The sequence below is a fragment of the Pinus tabuliformis genome, chromosome 6 (assembly GCF_031772625.1).
Source record: "Pinus tabuliformis cultivar Carrire ecotype Pingquan chromosome 6, CPIR1, whole genome shotgun sequence".
NCBI lineage: Eukaryota > Viridiplantae > Streptophyta > Pinopsida > Pinales > Pinaceae > Pinus > Pinus tabuliformis.
Window position 1 is genome coordinate 1,187,903,653 of NC_142292.1, and position 19,699 is coordinate 1,187,923,351.

The window sequence follows — 19,699 nt, forward strand, 5'->3', positions numbered from 1 at the left end:
AATCCTTAAGCAATCCCACCCCAACATGCTGATATGGATGTGGGTTTCTCCCACAAGAGGGATGCTTCCAGTAACTTGAGAATTATTGGAAAAGAAGGCGAGTTGATCAATGGTCACTATGCCCCAATGGTGAGGGAAATCTATCATTCTGAAATAATTCAAAACGACGGAAACCAAAGCATAAACCCATGTACAACCCAGTAGAAGGTTATAATCTAACTTCCCATCAATCACTTCGACTTCTACTAACAACATCTTGCCACCTAATTCAATTTAAAATGAACTCAAAATTCCATAATTATTGAAGCCCCTGCCATCAAATGCCTTTAAAGTAGTCGGTGAATGATCAAGTTGAAGAGATCTAATGGCTTTATAGCAAGAAAGTGACATGATGCAAGTGGAAGCTCCTTCGTCCACAATGGTTCGATGGATAGTCTTACTTCGCATAGTAACCTAAATCATGAAACCTAATTGATATGGAATTCTAGGCGTATGAGTCTCATGGTTAAAACTATGAGGTTAGAATCCAAAGAATCAACAGCTCCAATCGCGGCAAGTAAAGCCTTCTTCTGGGAGGGACTTTTTTGCAACACCTCAAGAGTCGACATAGTTAAAGGAGCTTGAACTAGATCCTCAATTATGTTATAATTTTTTGCAACTCTCACACGAGGGTTGAATGAGGATTTATGAATAACACCCTTAGGAGGTTTAATTGTTAATTCAATAAGAACTGGATTTAGAGTAGGATCTGAAGCAGATGAGGTAGAACTGGCAGGTTGATCAGTATCTTGGCCAATCGAGGGATTCGAATTATCACAGTTCTTACTTCTCGTTTCCACCATAACTTCATTCTTTGGTTTGGTGGAGGAAAACATCATAACTGAAGAAGAGGAAGTGGGATCTCGAGCAACCATGTTATTCTCTTGATTAGGAACGGGGTCTGTCAACACAACATGTGTGATAGAATATTTAAGAAATTGATTTACTTCCACTCAATGTGGATAGTCGCGAGTGAAATACTCCTCATTACAATTAAGAAATGATAATGAGGTTTCCTCTTTTCTTTAGAAGACTGGTTATTTTTTTATCTTGCATAGGACTATCTTTCTTCTTTTTACCTTTTACTTTCTTCTTACTTCTTGGTTGTTGAAATTTTCCTTTCGTGGATTGGACGACATTGATCCCAGAAGTACAAGGTGCAGAAGTGGTAGAGGACAAGTTTTGGGCATCCACAACAGGAGTTGAACCAGATGGTTTACTCACTGGCTAATGGCTTGCATAACCAATCATGTCATCAGTGGCATGTGATTCTTTACCAGGATGTTATGGAACAGTATTCGAAGGTCACAGAGCATTTGGTATTTATCATAGAGCATTCTAGATTGAGTATAAATAAGATCCAGATATTGGGTATGAGTAATTACTTTCTCTTTGGTCACAACTCTACCTTTAGTAACGTCTTCTATTATAGATGGTAACATATAATTAATAAACCATTCAACTAATAACTGGTTAGGAATGAAGGTTTTGACTAGATGACGACAATCATGAATGTGATTAGAAATATGAGTGGAATCAGATTTTTTGAAATTGTTAAAAAGTTTAGTTCCAGTCTCATAGTGAATGGGAAACTAAAAATGAGTTAAGAACATGGTTGCTAAGGCACTGAAATTGTCGAAAAAATCTCATGTTAATTCAATATACCACATTGTTGTCATATAGGTAAGTGTCCACTAGAAAAGATGCAAATGAATAGAGTCATCATTTAAAGAGTTTGAAGAACACCATAAATGATACGTCATGACGTGTGTAGATGGGTCTTCTCCAAGATTTCCATTGAAATTTGGGATATCACTGGGAAATTTTGTAGGAATAACTGGCCACTAGGGAGAGTGACAAATGGGATCATTTGTAAGTTGGGTCAAATTTGGAAATTCAAGAGTTGCCAAAAATGGCAATTGTAGATTAAAATCCAATGGAGCATATCCTGGGTAAGATGGGATGGCTTGAGAAATAGGTATTTGTGCTCCTATATAGAGAGGATTATGATAACCTAGATAAACATAACTCTACTACCAAATTAAGGAATAACCTTGTTGTTTAGTTCCAGGATAACCTTGCAAAGGTTGAAATGGTTGGGTTTTCATTCACTAACCTTAGTAAGGCATTTGAGGAATACCTTGATATGGTTACCTTGTGGGATTTCGCATCATCCCTACGTAAGGTGGTATAGGTTATTTTTGTTCCATGTCATATACCGGTTGACCTATATGTATTTAAGGAATAGACTGACCATGCAGTGGAGGTTATAGGCACCTTGAAAAGGATGGGTAAGTGGGACTTGGGAAATCCCAGATACTGGTGGAAAAGGTTGAGTTGTAGATGCAACCTACAAAGGTTGACTTACTTGAACTTGAGCTTGAACAAGTTGAGACACGGGTTGACAAATAGGAATTGGATATGTCAACAGAAGAGGTTGAGAGGTTTGAATTTGATTCACAACTGAGCCAAGTTGTATGGGTAACATAGGTTGCCAAGAATTGATAGTCATTCCTGGATATGGAGGACTTGAATGAGGTTGAGCACTTGCTTGCGGTATTTAATTAGGATATGGGAACATTCTGACAATAGGTTTCCCCCCGTAGGAAGAGGAGTGGAATACGAAGGAAACTGCCCCCCAAGTCCCAATATGGAATGGATTGGGTTGTTGTAGGTGTCCATACCCACTAACATAAGGATCAGATTGTTTCTTTGCTGAAGATTGAGAGGGAGAAGGAGGATAATATTGGGTAGAACTCATCAAAGAAGTGTCATATGGTATTACAAAAGAAGATGACATGGGAGAAGTCCATGGACTAATGTTACACCAGAAAAGGTGCCAGATAACAATTGGTAACCAGGAGAGATTGACGGGCCACCATATAAATGTGTCTCTAGTGATGTTTCAAACATAGAAGAAGTTGCAACATGGGTTGTATCAGTCATAGTAATAGATATGGGCTGAGAAACCACGGTAGACTCAATCATGGTTAAATTTCCCAAAGAGGATTTTTGAGGGAAAGTCAAGGGTGAATTTAAAGGAGATGAACCAGACAAAGGAGCTTGGATGGAGTATGAGGAGAAGGAAAAGGATGGGCCTGGTAAAGATGAGTCCCTATAAAATGGATAGGAGAGGAGGGCCGAGGCTCTTCTCGAGGAATCTCCTCAATTCTCATAGGACTAGGTGGAAGTGGTTCACCGTCAAGTCTGAGATAGATAGCTTGAGGTTATGTCTGAGATAGAGGAAGAGAAGAGGAAATGCCTGAACTAATAGGTGTAGTTAACTGAGGTGCCTCATGTTGTATAACCTTAGTTTGTAATGTTCTTGATTTAATATATTCAGTTTCAATAACCTCAAGTAATGAAATCTTAGGTGCTACTGTTTCAATTGTGTCAGACTCACCCACGAACGAAGAAGTAATCTCGGGTTCAATACTCACAGGAAAAGAGGATTCTGGCAGATCAATTTCAAATGGAGGACCAGAAGGAGTAACTCCTGAAGTACCAAATTTGATATTTTGCGTCTTTTTATTCTTCTAACGACGTCCAGTAGTTGCTTCAAATGGAAAAGGAGGCAACCTTTGCATCCTATGCAAACAACGAGGTTGAGAGAGTTGTTCTTCTATGTTGGTTTAATAAATTTTAGAAATTAACAACAAAAAATAAATCGAAAAAGGGGAATTTAAGAAAAATGGTTTACCAAGCAACTGTGAACTGTAATATACAACCTTGGAGAACCAAGTATTTATGTACAAGTAGGAAATATCCCCGAATGTTGTGTTCATCGTATCACAGTGTACACGGTGGCTGACTCGGTTACCTAAGGCGAGGATAGCAACCTAGTATGGACTTACAAAATATACCCAAAGGTACGTGGAAGTTCATTCCATGTTAGTGTTGTCTAATGCATAATTTTACGATGAGAGTGTTCTCATATACATTTCATATGTGGAGCGCCATCCGATATACACATTGGTACATGGAGAACAGTCTGATACACTTACATACGTGGAATGGGATATCACCCATGGAATGCAACTTTGGTAAAAAACAATAACTCCTATGTTTATAGACGTCGGAACACATCTCTAGCCTAGACCTCTATATGTTTGCATTAATGTTTTAAATGCTCCTTAATTGTGATTCAATAAATTTTAAAGTTTATCTTGGATTAATTATCAGTTTTCAAGACTCACTATGAGTTTCCATTAAATATCCTAAAGATGCAATCTAACATGATAAAATGAAATATTTTCTTTTCAATGAAAATCTATGTACGGGAAGGAAGAAACAAAGAGTAATACAACATAGAAATTGCAGCAAACAAAATTTGTTAAATGAACTTCCCTAATGCAATTGTTCTAATTTCCAATTTCACACACAAAACCATAAATGCAATGCAAAATGCAAAATAACGAGATTTTTCTTTTCAATCCTCTTAATTTCCAAATGAAATGAAAACTAAGATGCTTGCTAAATCAATGATGATAGAAACCACATAGAATGATGATTGTAGTATCAATTTCTTCAAAAAATCAATGATTAATCAAAATTTTGCCAATGACCCAAATTACAAGAACAAAGCAAAATCCAAACAAATTCTTATCAAAGGCTACCAAAACTAAAAGCAAACTAAGTAAAGGATTTTCATAGAAAAGGATGCATTAAGTGACAGTAGGAAAACAAGTTGGACCAAAGAAAATAAGAGAGAAAGGTAAGAATATATTCTTTTTGCATTTTACAGGGATCAGTGCAGGTGTAGAATAGGCACCATTGCTCTGCAAGACAGGTACAAAGAATGATAGGGTGCACTGAAGCACTTTGTCTCCAAACCAAGGGGTGAACTGAGGTAGATCCGACCAAAATATGACACAAAAAATCAAATCAAGCTCAGAGAAGGGTTTTCCTAGGGTCAATCAAGAGCAGTTTAAGAGGCGAAAAAGGTGCTAAGGTCAAGGAAACCACTAAGGGAAGAAATTTGTCCCTAATGGAGTCACCAATTATGTTATGTAGAATTTAGGATTGCATACAAAGGTGAATTCCATAGACCTAGTAGACTGGTCTAAAATAACAGAATAAAAAGAATATATAATTTTCCTTAGAGAAGTTAGAGAATGGGAAACAGGCCTACCTCAAATCTGTAGCAAGCTTCTCATTCCTCCTCATTTGTAAGCTCCAATAGTAGCTCCAAGTGTTATAATTAGAACTTGCACACACAACTAAAACAAGCGAAGGATCTATGAAAACCAAGTAATGTAATCTAACATCTATATTCAATGAATAAGAAAGGAAATGAAATACATGAGTGTAAATATAATACAACACATATAGGAAAACAAGATACTCTTTGTATTAATAGAAATAGGAGATATTTTACAACAATAAATAGTAGTTGATCTTGTAGAAGTCTCCCCAAGTTTAATTGTCCTTCCTTTCCATAAAGCACACCTCAATATCAACCCAAATGCATGAAGATGATAACTCCTTTAGGTTCAAGGTGGCATCATAAGGGCACAATCAATCTCCAAAATCCAACCTTGATTCTATGGATGGTAGTATATTTATAGGAGAGGGATGGTAGTTTAGGATACACCATAATGAGCTTGAGATCCAATTATGATGGAAGGATGATCTCAAGGGATAAAAGGCGACGTCTCCAAGGTAGGATCAAATAGGATTCAATATCTTATCCATGGTAAATATTAAAATGTTATGCAACCAACTCACAAAATAGAATAAGAGATAGATCAGTGGCTTCAAAATTAGCCTCTTAGAGGGGAAACCTCCTTTACATTACACAAAGGAACAATTCTTCGATGATTCAAATGACAAAACCTCCTTTCTGTATCTATATCTATATATATATATATATATATATATATATATATATATATATATATATATATATATATATATATAAGTCTAAGGGGTCACAATGTAATCAGAGTCGATATAACAATAATAATGTAAGGGCGCAACAATAACAATAGTGGGCTTCTATGGGGCACAATAATAACAATATGGGGACTACATGGGCACAACAATAACAATAAAGGGGATACATTGATAATAAAAATGAGGGAATACACTAGTATTATGGGGACCTAACATGCCATTATTCTTCAAAAAAGTGTTTTCCTCTATGCTTGATTAGTTCCGGATTCTTCTGTATAAAATTCTCATCCTCCCATGTGGAATCTTCAGTGAGTAAGTTCTACCACTTGATGAGATACTCTAAAATTGATTGATTTCGTAGCTATTGAGTTCTTGTTTCCATGACTGCTTCAGGTTCCAATATGTTTTTTCCTTACTCATCATTTTCTAGCAATATTGTTTGAATTGGGAGCTTGTCACTTATAGCCTTATCTAAGCATGAAACATCGAAAACTGGGTGCACTTCGGAAGATGCAGGAAGCTCCAATTTGTATGTCATAGTACCAATCTTTTGCAACACCTTGTAAGGACCATAATACTTTGGTGATAATTTATTATCCTTCTTAGCTTGCTTGAGGGACATTTGTTTGTATGGTTTTGCTGCGATGTTGATCTTTTTGTTGTTTCATTCTATTTTGTGCCAAAGCAAGGTTATCCTTTGAGAGTTGGAGAAATCATTTTTTACGCTCGATGTGATCTTCCACAACTTGAACCTTAGAATTTTCTCTTCAAGATGATGTGATGGACGGTGGATGATATCCATAAAGTTCCATAAATGGGGTCATTTTTGTTGCAGTATGGAAGGAAGTGTTATACCACCATTCAACCAGAGGTAACCACTTGACCCATTGTGTATGTTTATCAAATACAAAGAAACAAAGATATCCTTCCAAACATTTGTACACTATCTCAATTTTCTCATCAGATTGAGGATGATAATGTGAGCTATGAGCTAATTGGGTACCCAGACAAGAAAACAATTCTGGCCAAAAATTTCCATTGAAAATGGGATCTCTGTCGCTTACAATAATCATTGGGTTTCCATGTAGCTTTTGAATTGTTTCCATAAATGCAGTAGAAATTATACTAGCTTTAAATGGATGAGATAATGCACAAAAGTGTGCATACTTGGTAAGTCTATCAACTACCACCATGATGACACTCTTTCCTTCGGACTTGGGTAAACCTGTTATAAAATCCATTGAAACGTCCTCCCAACATTGACTTGGAATGGATAAAGGTTGTAATAGAGAATTGTTCATTTGTGTAATGTAAAGGAGGTTTCCCCCTCGAAGAGGATAATTTTGAAGTCGTTGATCTATCTCTTCTTCTATTTTGAGAGTTGGTTGCATAACATAAAACAACCCTTTGAAGCTTCTGGAAGAGGAAGCTTCAAAATATTTTTTTAATTTACCCTAATTTCTAGAATCAACACACATACATAAGGGAGCAACAAGTGTTGATCAGTGTTGGTGCAGAAGGGAACAACCAGTGTTGAACACAGGTGGATAAATGGACAAGGTGCGTTGGGGCTAAAAACATTGATTTTGAGCTATTAATCCTAGAAACCCATGCTTTTTGGAAAGTTCATGCTTAGGGCTTTGTGAGGGGATGATGACAACATGGTCGATTAATCTGGTTTGAAGGCCTATTGACCAGAGGTGAAAAAATGGACTATAACACACACCACGAACTCTTTATCCATATTTTCAATCTTTAGAACTGGAGAATTTGTCAACAACTGCTTCAATTTCTCAAAAATTGTTGCACATTCCTCTTTCCATTCAAATTTATTTCCCTTCCTCTGTAATGATGTAATAGGATAGGCAATCCGTGAGAAGTTCATGATGAACCGCTTGTAGTAACCTACTAGCCCCATGAATGATTTGGCCTCATCCACATTCCTAGGAGCTTCCCATTCCATAATATCTCTTATCTTTTCCGGATCCATTGTTATGCCTTCCTTGGAGACAACATGTCCCAAGTAATGTACTTTGTCTGAAAGAAGTTGCACTTACTAAGCTTGCAATACAATTGATTATCTATTAGAAATATCAATAATGTTGCTAAGTGTTCTGCATGCTCTTCCTCATTATTAGAATATATCAATATATCATCAATGAATACAATCACAAACTTGTCCAGATAAGGACGCAACACACTATTCATCAAGCACATGAAAGTGGCTAGAGCATTAGTCAAACCGAAAGGAACCATAATAAACTCATAATTACCATACCTGTTCTGAAAATAAGCCTTGTAGATGTCCCCTTCTTTGATGCATACCTGATGATATCATGATCTCAAATAAATCTTTGAGAACATTGTTGCTCCCTTCAACTGGTCAAATAAGTCATCGATCCTTGGCAATGAATAGTTGTTCTTCATGGTCACCTTGTCCAATTTCTTGTAATGAATACATAACCTGAGAGTACCATCCTTCTTCTTCACAAGCAATATTAGTGCACCCAAAGGTGATATACTTGGCATAATGCATCCCTTGTCAAGAATTTTCTTCAACTACAACTTCAATTCCACTAACTCTGGAATACTCATCATGTAATGTTTCTTTGATGTTGGTGCTTCTCCTGGTACCAACTCAATAGAAAATCCCACTTCCCTATGGGGAGGAATCTATGAAATCTCTACTGGAAATACATCCTGCAATTGTTGCAAGATAGGGTACCTCTTGAGGACTTCCACATCCTCAACATCCTTACCCTTGTCACTGGAAATATGAATTGCAAATAGTACACAACCCATCTAGTGACTATGCTTAGCCTACATAGAGTTAACCATCATCACCGATGTAAGCTTCTTCTTTCCCTGCAATATTCTCTTTTCCCCATTATCATATAGGCACTCAATAGCCTTGTCATAACAATCTACTTTGGTCTTGTGGAGATACAACCAATCCATACCCAAAAACATGTTATATCATCCCAATGGAAACACATTTATATGTGATGGTGTAGGCATACCATTTAGCTCAAATACACAAGATCTTACCCAAAGTTGAACTCTCTTCTTAGTACATGTACCCAATTCCACCAACCAAGACTCTGCATGCACTTATTTTCTCAAACCACACTTATCCACCAAGTCAGGATTAACATAACTATAATTCGATCCAGGGTCAATAAAAATAGAAAAAACTCAATCAAAGATCTTACCTTCCATCTCAATAATGGATGCCTGGTGATCTTCCTACTTGTTCTCCACGACTACATAAATCCAAGGAATGTTATGGCCAACAGCCCCAACTGTCTGCACCTCTTGAGCACTGTAGATCTTATTTTTGCCACCCTGATACAATGGACAATCCTTCTTGTGATTATCTTTGCCACAAATCCAACACTACAACGGTCCCCTACCCTCACCTCTATTCTACTAATCTCTAGCCTGAGACCCAGGTCCCTTCTCAACTAGATAAAACTTCTTATAAGGAGAAACGGTTTCTTTCTCACTTGCATCCTGAGGTCTCCCATGCTTCGGTGGCCACTTTCCTTTAGCTTTCTCATTCCCCTTCAATTCACATTGAGGCTCAGCTTTATGCTTTGATTGCTCATAACAATGCTTCAACTTCTTAATGGCTTCCCCTGGCAACCAATGCTCATCAAACTAAATCTAGTCTCTATATGTTGTTGGAAACCCACTGATGAACCTTTGAATCTTTGCTTTCTCATCCTTAAGGTAAGGAATATACCTAAACAACTCCAGAAACCTGCTAGTATACTCATCATCTATCATGGAACCCATCTGTAGCTCATAAAACTCCTTAAATCTGTCATCATAATATCTTTCAGATAGATACTTCTTCTTGAAGATTCTCTCGAACAAATCGCAAATCAAATCTTCTTCTCAAATGCCTCTAAAATTCTTCACATCTTCCCATCAGATATATGCTTTCCCTTTAAGACTGAAGGTAGTTATTTTGGCTTTCATTTTCTTTGGATAGTTATGAAATATGAATAATTTCTTCATCCCAAGCAACCAAGCCTCTGCATCTTCTTACTTCTTCATCTCTCCATCAAATGTAGGAGGCTTAACGTTCTTGAACTCCTTTGACAAGTACTCACTCCTCCTATAACATTGATGGCAGTGATAATGATGATGATGTATCCTAGATGAGGAACTAGAATGAAACCAATATATTATGGTCCTCCTATCAAGTCTACCCAATGATCTACCACCTCTGACTATGTCCCCTCTATCTGACCAGTATCCTAACTGAGATATGCTACCATATGTCCCTATCATTGTAAGTATGAAAAAATCTGAAGGATGACTACAATGACCTCTACCTACTTTTCTCGGGCCCTTGAAATTCTTTCTTGAGCCTCGTCCAACCTGTCATTGTTTTCCTTACAACTTCTGATCTCTACCCTCAAACTCCTCAATGTGTCTATTATATCAGGAGACTAATCATCTCCTTGTTGCCCAACTGATCTGTAAGGAGAGTCACGTGAACTGTAATCCACCATTTTTCTCATCATATTTGATTTTCTTGTTCTTGCAAGTATACCATATCAGATAAACCAAATATATACCATAACCAAAATCATACCTCAATGATGTTCAGGGGAGGCTTATCTCATTTGTAGAATCAGTCCACATTAGCACAATACATGTATAATCATAATCACATCAATATGCCAACATCTTTCATGACAATACCAACCGCATACCATGACCTCATTCATGACAACCATAACCATGACAATGCATGCATAACAACATGCATCTCTCCCATCTAGTCCAAGTGTTTGAACCATGCTTTGATACTAATCTATAACTCCACCTCCCACATTTATCCACTTTCACCATCTTGTTGGGTTAAATATGAGCAAAGGGCTACTATGACATGACTCAGATCCCTAAGTATAGTTAAGGAAGTGGAATTGACCAACCAAAACTTTACTTACTTTCCTCGAGAGCTACAGGAGCTAAACAACCACTCCAGGTGCCCAAACCATTATCCAACTTGCTTTTTGAGTGATCTGGACTCTGAATTGCTTTCATAACAAGTAAATCTAGTAAATGTAACTCTCCATTCGTATTAACGACCCTTCCTCCCAGCAACTTCAATATAAATTACCTAGTTCTGTGCATGCGACCCTGAGATCTAAGCCACTTTTTCAGGGCTAGGATCTAGGCCTATGCCCAAAACCTGATAGAAATTTTAGAAATGATAAATGACACAAGGAAAAATACTTTAACACAAAACTTAGACAAGGACTTGACCTAACCAGGTCTGACCATGATAGTCATTCCATCAAACACATGGTGAACATGAAATCTACAAGTCATGGATGCATATCCGAACAAAGAGATCTGAAACTTATCTAAGAATCGTCAAGAAGGTATAATTCCCTCTCAAAATAGTTGCAATGCATTTGATAACCATTCATTTTCCAATCAAACATGATAAGAGCCATGACTAGAATTTTTCATAAAACCATGCTTATAACCAACATATAACCATATTAATAACAATGATAGAACAACCATCAAAGCCACATCGTAACAAGTAAATTTACTCATAAAATACAAAAGGAACTTAACTCTTATTAACATATGCAAAAGCCAGCCAAGTTAGGGACTTCCACATACCACCCGACCATAGATTGGGTTGAACCAAATCATTCTTTCATCCAATCACCCTCATGCCATATGCCAAGCATGAATGTGGGATCTCATGGGATAACCCAATCCATAAATAGCCAAGGGAATCTAGAGGTTAAACCACCTCCACCCTCACCATATCATGATCTCACCTAAACCAGTCTTGAGATCACAAAACTAAACCAAGCTTGGATGCCTCAATACTCCTTCACCATCCCTTGAGGAATTTTCCTGTCTCCACCCACCTGTTGAGGGCTTCCTAGAGAAAACCATCTCCACCCCCAACCCTTGGGATTTTCCTAAGACCGCTTCACCTAGATCCAAAACCTTCTAGCAATCTAAATATCAACCAAGAATGAATCCCATCACACCATTGCTATCCAGAAATGGAAATACAAGGCTAAAACCATTGTCAAACCCTGTAAAACCCATGTCAATGACAATAAATGAACCAATTACACACATGCATGTATCATGCATACCAAAACTAGCTAGGAAATCATACATGCAACTTGTTACCTACAAGTATTCCCGTCGAAGCCACTTGATCTAACTCTTCCTTGCTTGATCCTTGCTTTCCTTTGATTTCTTATCCTTCCTTTTCTTTCCTTGTCCTTCCTTTGCTTGCTTGCTTGCTTTCTCCTCTTTGGTTCTCTTCTCCTATCTGAAAACAATTCCGAAATTGAACTGAAAAAAGACTAACAAAAAGTTGTGAACTAATCCTCATAAGCCTTTTTATCATTAAGGCCTCTAATTTCTTCATTTTTCCTCCATTTTCCTTCAATTTCCTCCTCATGCAAACATGTGACCTTTCATCTCCCTTTTCTCATATTTTCCTTTATTTTCATAAATAAAATGACAATAATTCCTTTTCAAATCCTTTGCCAATGCCTTTTCCAATTTCTCCTTAGCCATAATAAACAACAATTGATGCCCTCTAGCATACTTTTACCAGCATTCATCTTGGAATACGTGTACCATGACTTTGGTCTTAGTTTTCTTTTATTAATTTTATTACATGAACTTTTAACCTGTGGTTATTACAACAATTCCCTCATATAAACTGAGGGTTACCTTCTAGGGAAAGAAACCCTAAATTAAAATAACTCCTACCATCAGATCATCCTCCTAATGAACGACCCAGATTGACTATGAAATTACAATATTTTAAAAGGCAAATTTTCATCTATTTTTAGCTTCGGGGGCACTGCTCCCAAACCCTTACCACAGGGGGGGCTCATAAAATCGTCGTCACCTCTCCCTAGCTGACCCCCCACCCCCTTACAGCGATCATATGAGCGGCATTGGTGCCCCGTTAGGAACAAGGATCCAATGTGGATGAAACAAAAAGAAAATTGAACAATCAGGAAGGTAATCAGGCTCCACACCTAACAATATTGATATTAATAAAAAATAAAGTTATTTCCATTAGGTTCTCTCCTATAATTTGTGGCATATATTTTCAGGTTTCATGAACTATTTTACAGGTTTTCTCTAATATTTTTTGCAGATCTTAATGTTATTATTGAAGATTGTAGAGTGTTACAACTTTCTTTTTTTTTTCTTTTTTTGTTTTAGGGTGGATTTATCACCAACTGTAAAAAAGTAGAAATTTGGAATACTCATCCAAAATTTTCCTTGTAAATCAAGGACTTTACTCCATTTACCATAATTATAATATCTTACTTGGATGCTAGACATACTAATATGATTTAGCCTTTAAATCAAATCCTTCTAAGATTTTCTTTCACACTCCTACTTTATATTGATGTCATTGTACATGTATCATTCCCATGTTTGACCTATTCATGGTCTCTAGTTGGTTTGACATCATTAAGACCATTTTATCTTAAGTTAATATGATGATTTACAAAAGAATGAATGTTGTTGAAGGCCTTGTAATAGAATTTTTCCAAATGTAATGAAATATGTCTTTAGGGAAAGGGAATTAATATAATAATAATGACTACTAAAAGGTGTTGGGGGGGTTAATAACAAGGTAGGTTAATAATGTAAATCTAGGGTTTTAAAAAGACACGAGCCTACCAAAGACATAACGCTACTTGAGGTCACAAATGTAGGAGATCAGAGAAAAAAGAGGGAGAGAAAAGGAAAGGGGAATGGAGAAGCATGAATAAAGAAAATAGAAGAAAATATGGTAAGGGCCAAAAGGAAAATATATACAATCAAGACAAAGGGTAAGGGGACCAAAGAGAATAATAGAAACATATAAGAGAAAGAGGAGAAGAGAAGAAGGAAGATAGAGTGAAGGGAAGGGGTGATTTTGAGGGGCAAGGAGGCCATAAAAACCAAGCCAAAAGGAAAGGAGGGTAATAGAACATCCCAAGAAAGATGAAAGGAGGAAGATATGGAGAGGGAAGTAAGAAAACCAAGAGTGGGGTGAAACAAGAGCAATGAAGAGAAATCTAAAGGGGAAGAAAGGAGAAGGGTAAGGAGATGACCAAATAGAGAATGAAAGGAAAAGAAGAAAAAAGTAAAGGAGGAGAAAAGGACAAAGCAAGTTAAGTTATGAGGGCAGTAGTGAGAGCAAAGAGAGACAGTTGTTATTGACTTCAAGTCCACCATCATTGTTGATATTAAAGGGATGTTGCATTATTTCTAGTGCCTTTTTGTGTTTTGTTTTCTATTTATGGCCTTCTTTAGCAAGGATATTAGTGCTCTCAAGGAAAATATGGTGTCATGTTTCAGATGAGTGTTGTGTTAGGGCAGAGGATCTAGTTCAACCATGCTTTATCTTAGCTTTGCATTCTTTTAGCCTGAGTTTAAATGATCTACTAGTTTCTCCAATATAACACTTCCCACATGAGTACTTCACTTTAAACACTTTTGAGTTGTAGGTGGCCGATCATATCTTTGGCAAATCTTGTATTTTCTCTGTTGGTAATATTTTGAATAAGTTATATTTAATAAACAATTTAATATATTTACATTGACATAATAATAATAATAATAATAATATATTTAATTAACTTCCATAATTAAATTGATAAATGACCCACATGCACAAGTTCAAGTCTCCCAACTATTCGTTGACCATGAATAAGCTCATCATCCATTTGTAATATTCAGATGTAACTTTTAGTAATCTTGCCAAATCCATAAACCAAGATGAAATTCAATTATTTGCTTAGATTAACGTGTCACCTTTTCCACTTTATTGAAACCCCAATTGACTTTTCGTCCCTCGACTCAATTTAAAGTGCCATCTTGAGCACCTTTTTAAATTCACCAAACCCACAATTAACTTGGCTAAATTTAATGTGTCACCTTTTGTAAACCTTATTAAGTATGTCATTGAAGCCTCATTAGCCATTGGAAAAATATAAAAAATCTAGTTTGTAAAAGCCTCATGCGTTCTCTAAACCACCAATGGAGTAGATTTTTGCAAGATTTGCAATGAACCTCGGAAAAATTGTGTTAGACATTGAAGATTATTGTCTCAATTGAAGAATTTTTTTCCAATTTACTAACAACATTCTCTACATATCACCCCAATAGTTGAAGAATGGGTAAAATTATTATCTATAAATTCCCTTCTACTTCGTATATGAGAAATTAATGAATATAATTGAGTATGTATGCATACAAATATTCTCATGTACATAACTAATTACATAACAACTTATATAGTTGAAGATTCAGATTTAGTTCCAAGAAACAAGACAACTTTAAACATACAATTACTAAGGTTTACTAGCCACCATGATTTATGTAAGTATTTGCACCAAAATGTGTGAGAATGAGATGTAAATGATCCTACTTACTATTGGAAAATTATATGTTTATATTTCCAAGAGGAATTTTGAGGTAAAAAATGGGTCTTCTAAGGAAAATGTACAACCAAAATTCACTTTATGAAAACAAATCACATTTTAGGGGATGGCATCATCCCCCATGGTTGAAGTGGCATTGCTTGAGTTAAATGTACTTACTTGTCACATTCTCAATGGTGGATTAAAAACTTATGGTTAACCATGGTAGTGCTCTAAGTACTGTTAAAGTCATAAAATAAAGTACTCATAATAAAAGTCATTTCACATTTTTTGAATAAAATAGTATTATTGTCATTTCATAATTTTTTAAAGAAACAATGCATATCCCTATACAGTTTTCATGTTTTTACACATTTTTCAATATATTTTTTATTCGTATATTTTCATATATTTATTTTTGAATTATATATTCATCTCATTTTATTTAATATTAAAATTTCAAATTAATTATAAGTTTATATATATATAGGTAGATAGATAATCAAAATAAATAAAACTGTAACTTCAAAATGTGTCATGCATTTGGATACTTCCTCCATCTATGACTCATGTTAAAGTCTCATAATCAATATAGAAGTCATGCATCCCTTATTTATGTTATTGATTTTTGTTTTCAATTTCTTTAATGTCCCACTTGATTAATGGTGAGATATTCCTTTTGTATGGAGTAGCAACTTCGATAGCTTTCTGTATTACCCTACTGTGATTTTCTTGCTTGGAATTTCCTTCTTGCTTCCACTTTCCAAGTTAATGATTCTCCTTTTCGTCCTAGTTTAGCTCCCTTAAAATGATTGCCTATAAACTCTAAGACTAAACAAAACACTTTATACACTTGTATCAATTAAAAGTTTGCAATAGTCAAATGAAGATTAGGAAAAAAGACACTGCATAACTCCCCCTCCTCAAAATATGAAAATTGGAGTAAAAGTGTGATTGTATCAATCATAAATTTCATTAGGAGCACGATGTCATCTCATGGACAAATGGAGGAATAATGGCTCGTATGTCACTCTAGCTCCACCTACAACCTCCATTACCTCTTCATTATGCTCATGCATTGGAACCACATGGGGTGGTAAGATGGTGTTAAATCAACTCTTCCCTATGGATGTATGTGGCTATTTGGCACTCCTTCTCAAACATAGGTTATAGAGTGGGACAATAAATTCATTACAAATCCTAGGATAGTAGTGAATATGCTTCATATTCTAATATTTTTGGTAGAATACATTGCTTGCAAGATACGTTCTAGATACAACCCAAAGGACATGTTAGGGATTGGGTTAAAAGAACATACTTAACAATCCAATAGTTATGAGGCCATAAATAATTTTAAACATTAACCAAGGAAAGGATTCTTGAACTTATCTATTGCATCTATTGCATGGACCAATTTGTTGGAGATGATCTCCACCTCATTGAAGATGGTTTTGTTTTATTAAAGCCCTAGAGAATAATTAGAAATGGGTTATGTCTTCCTCTCTATATGATATACTCATTAGGACCATGGAATCTGACTAACTAACAACTTGAAACTCTAAGCGGAGTACCACCCTTAGCTAAATTCCTCAAATGATTTGGTGTTATCCCATCACTTCACTAGTGTTTTAGGGGTCATTGGTTTCTCTATGTGCTTCCAACCACTCTCATATTAATTTCTAAGTGGGAGTGGGAAGATTATACATCCATTGTATGCTAGCAGCATAAAAAAAACCATCAAGTCTCCGTAATTTGGAGTAGATTTATGTAGTATACATTTGTATGATCTATCAATTGTTCCATCTTATATGGGAAAGGGAAAATGTATACTTTGGTTGATGTTTAGTGAATGTGTAATCATCAAACCATATCACCATGATCCCTTTCTCCTTCCGGCATAGGTTCCTCTAATACAATTTTTAGTTTAATAAGAGGAGTGGCCACTTTATACACCCAGTGGAGTTGCACAAATGAACCACAAGTGGAAAGTTATCGTGTGAACTTAATATCTCAATACATTATAATAGCTGTTTAATGAACCTCGTTATTGATGGCCCTAATATATGTTGGCTTCAGACTGCGTAGCAGGGCTTGGATACAAACACTTTTAAAAAGGGGCAGAGCGTGTTCATTGTGGGTGATGTGGACACCCTGGCCATTCAACTGGCGAGGTATGTCTATGGAGCTTCCAGAATCGTTTCCACTGCTAACATTGGGAAGCTCGAGTTAGTGAAAAACCTCAAGGCAGATGTGGTCATGATTATAGGAAGCGATCCTTGGTTCAAGCTCTTCTTGAACGGAATGATGAACTAGGTGTTTATTAATGTTCCCAAGCTGAGCTGAAATTGAACAAAGTGCGTGGTTACTTCCTGCGTTGTTGAGCACATGAAGAGTATGTTCGCTTCTGACTTGTAGTGAAACTGCTTGCCTGTTGTTTTTTTTCTTTTTGAATGGAAACACATATAAATGGCAATTTGCGAGTGTTTTACAACTATTTTCTAATGTCTGCGATCAGCTTTTATACCATGTGATCTTGCCGTTTAATTGACTAAATGGTGGATTAATGAAAGATCATTCTTGCTAGAGATTAAATAACGATGAAATATATGGTAAGGCCATTACGTAGACTTCTCCGTAGTTGTTTTGCGTGAAAAAAAAGTGGGTAGCGTGTGGAAACTATTGTGCAACGAAAGCATAGCCCTTATTCTTCCCAGTTTGAGGATCTCTCCCATTTTCTCGAAAATTTGCCTACTCTGTCGCTTCCTTCCGAAGAGCTGCTGCGTGTTGTGTGTTCGAATCTACAGAGGCCATCTCCTCATCTCCTCAGATAGTGCAAGGAGTTGACAAATTATTTGCAGGGAAACTTCGTTTATGCTTCCTCTATTCTTCGTTTATTGCATTGCTTATTTTTCTACGAGAAGAAGAAAGCCCTGCGTGAGTTTCATGTGGTTGATGTGGAAGTTCCAGAACAATATTTTGCAGATTAGGAGATTGCACCTGAAAATGCATTGAGTTTGGATAGAATTGGGGCCGATTTGCCTATAGTGCGCAGACATGGTAGCAACTTTCGTTGATTGACTTTGCATGGTGTCGAGATGCCATTGATCAAATTATGAGATGCATACGACGTCTTCAGGTTGCTCTGGTGAATTTGGCAATTCAGATGAAGGCTTGATAATTTTTGGCTACACTCATTTGCAAAGAGCACAACCAATACTATTGCAATACCTCCTACTTTCATAGGTTGAACAAGCTGCATTGAGAAGCAACCAACAAGGAGCATGAAGAGAAACTAGCGTAGACTGTGTGGAATAAGGTACGTTGAAACCCTTTCACCGTGAAGCTCACTCAACACCTCTGAAATTTGACAAATTGCAAGAAAAAGGCTGATATATATATATATATATATATATATATATATATCCCTCTCTATTTCACATTCAAGATATATGCACAAAGAAGTTGAAAGATTGGAAAGTCAAGTTTTACAATGGAAATGATCTTTATTAATTCGAATTAATAAAAAAAGGGTTCATAGTCATGTAATGAGATTTGGTATGGTCATCGAGAGAGGAGTGATAAAAGATATTGGATATCTTAGTAAGTGATGTGTATTCTATCAAGAATTTCCAAAATTTTGAGAGGTCGATAGTATTGAAAGGGGTGAAATTATGTAATGTAAATATTGTGGGTAAAGTCAAAAGTTATGAAATGGTTAAGAATACAAAAGTTTTTGGTAATATTTTGATCTAAGTCAAAAATCTATTGAGGGTAGAATAATTGGTTGTATGAAGATTGGGTGCATTCTCGGTTGAACCTGACATCTAAGGTTTAAATTTTATGGTTTGGAATCAAAACTCAAATTGATAAGGGTCAATTAAGTCAAAGTGATTCAATCATTGTCATTTTAACCATGTCAAGTGAGTAATTCAAGTCATTAAATCATTGTAAAAACTTTTTTGAGTGCATTTTTGGTAGTATCCAACACCTTGATCCTATTGAAGCAAAAATCAAGCGAGCGAGATAATCAAGCGAGCGTGTTAAAGACCAAAATGGGTAAAGGAAGAAAACGTCTTCAAAGTGCATAACTACAAATCAAAGAATTGCAAGAGTGAAATTGTGAATTACACAACACAATTGAAGTGCTTAAGTGAAAGTTAAAGCAAAATCAAAAACTTAATCAATCAGATGACTAGCACATTAGAAGCAATAAAAGATATTCAAATTGAGCTATATATGAAAGAACAACTCATTAATGCGCTCCAGATTAAATTAAGTGAAAAACAAGATCTACTTCATGCACGATGTATAGAAAATATAGATGCAGT

General features: G+C 36.1%; 1 pseudogene; it reads right to left on the minus strand.

The window, feature by feature from the left end:
- Nucleotides 1–467: 467 nt before the first annotated feature.
- Nucleotides 468–19,699, minus strand: part of LOC149262998 (uncharacterized) — a 67,930-nt pseudogene continuing 48,698 nt past the window's right edge.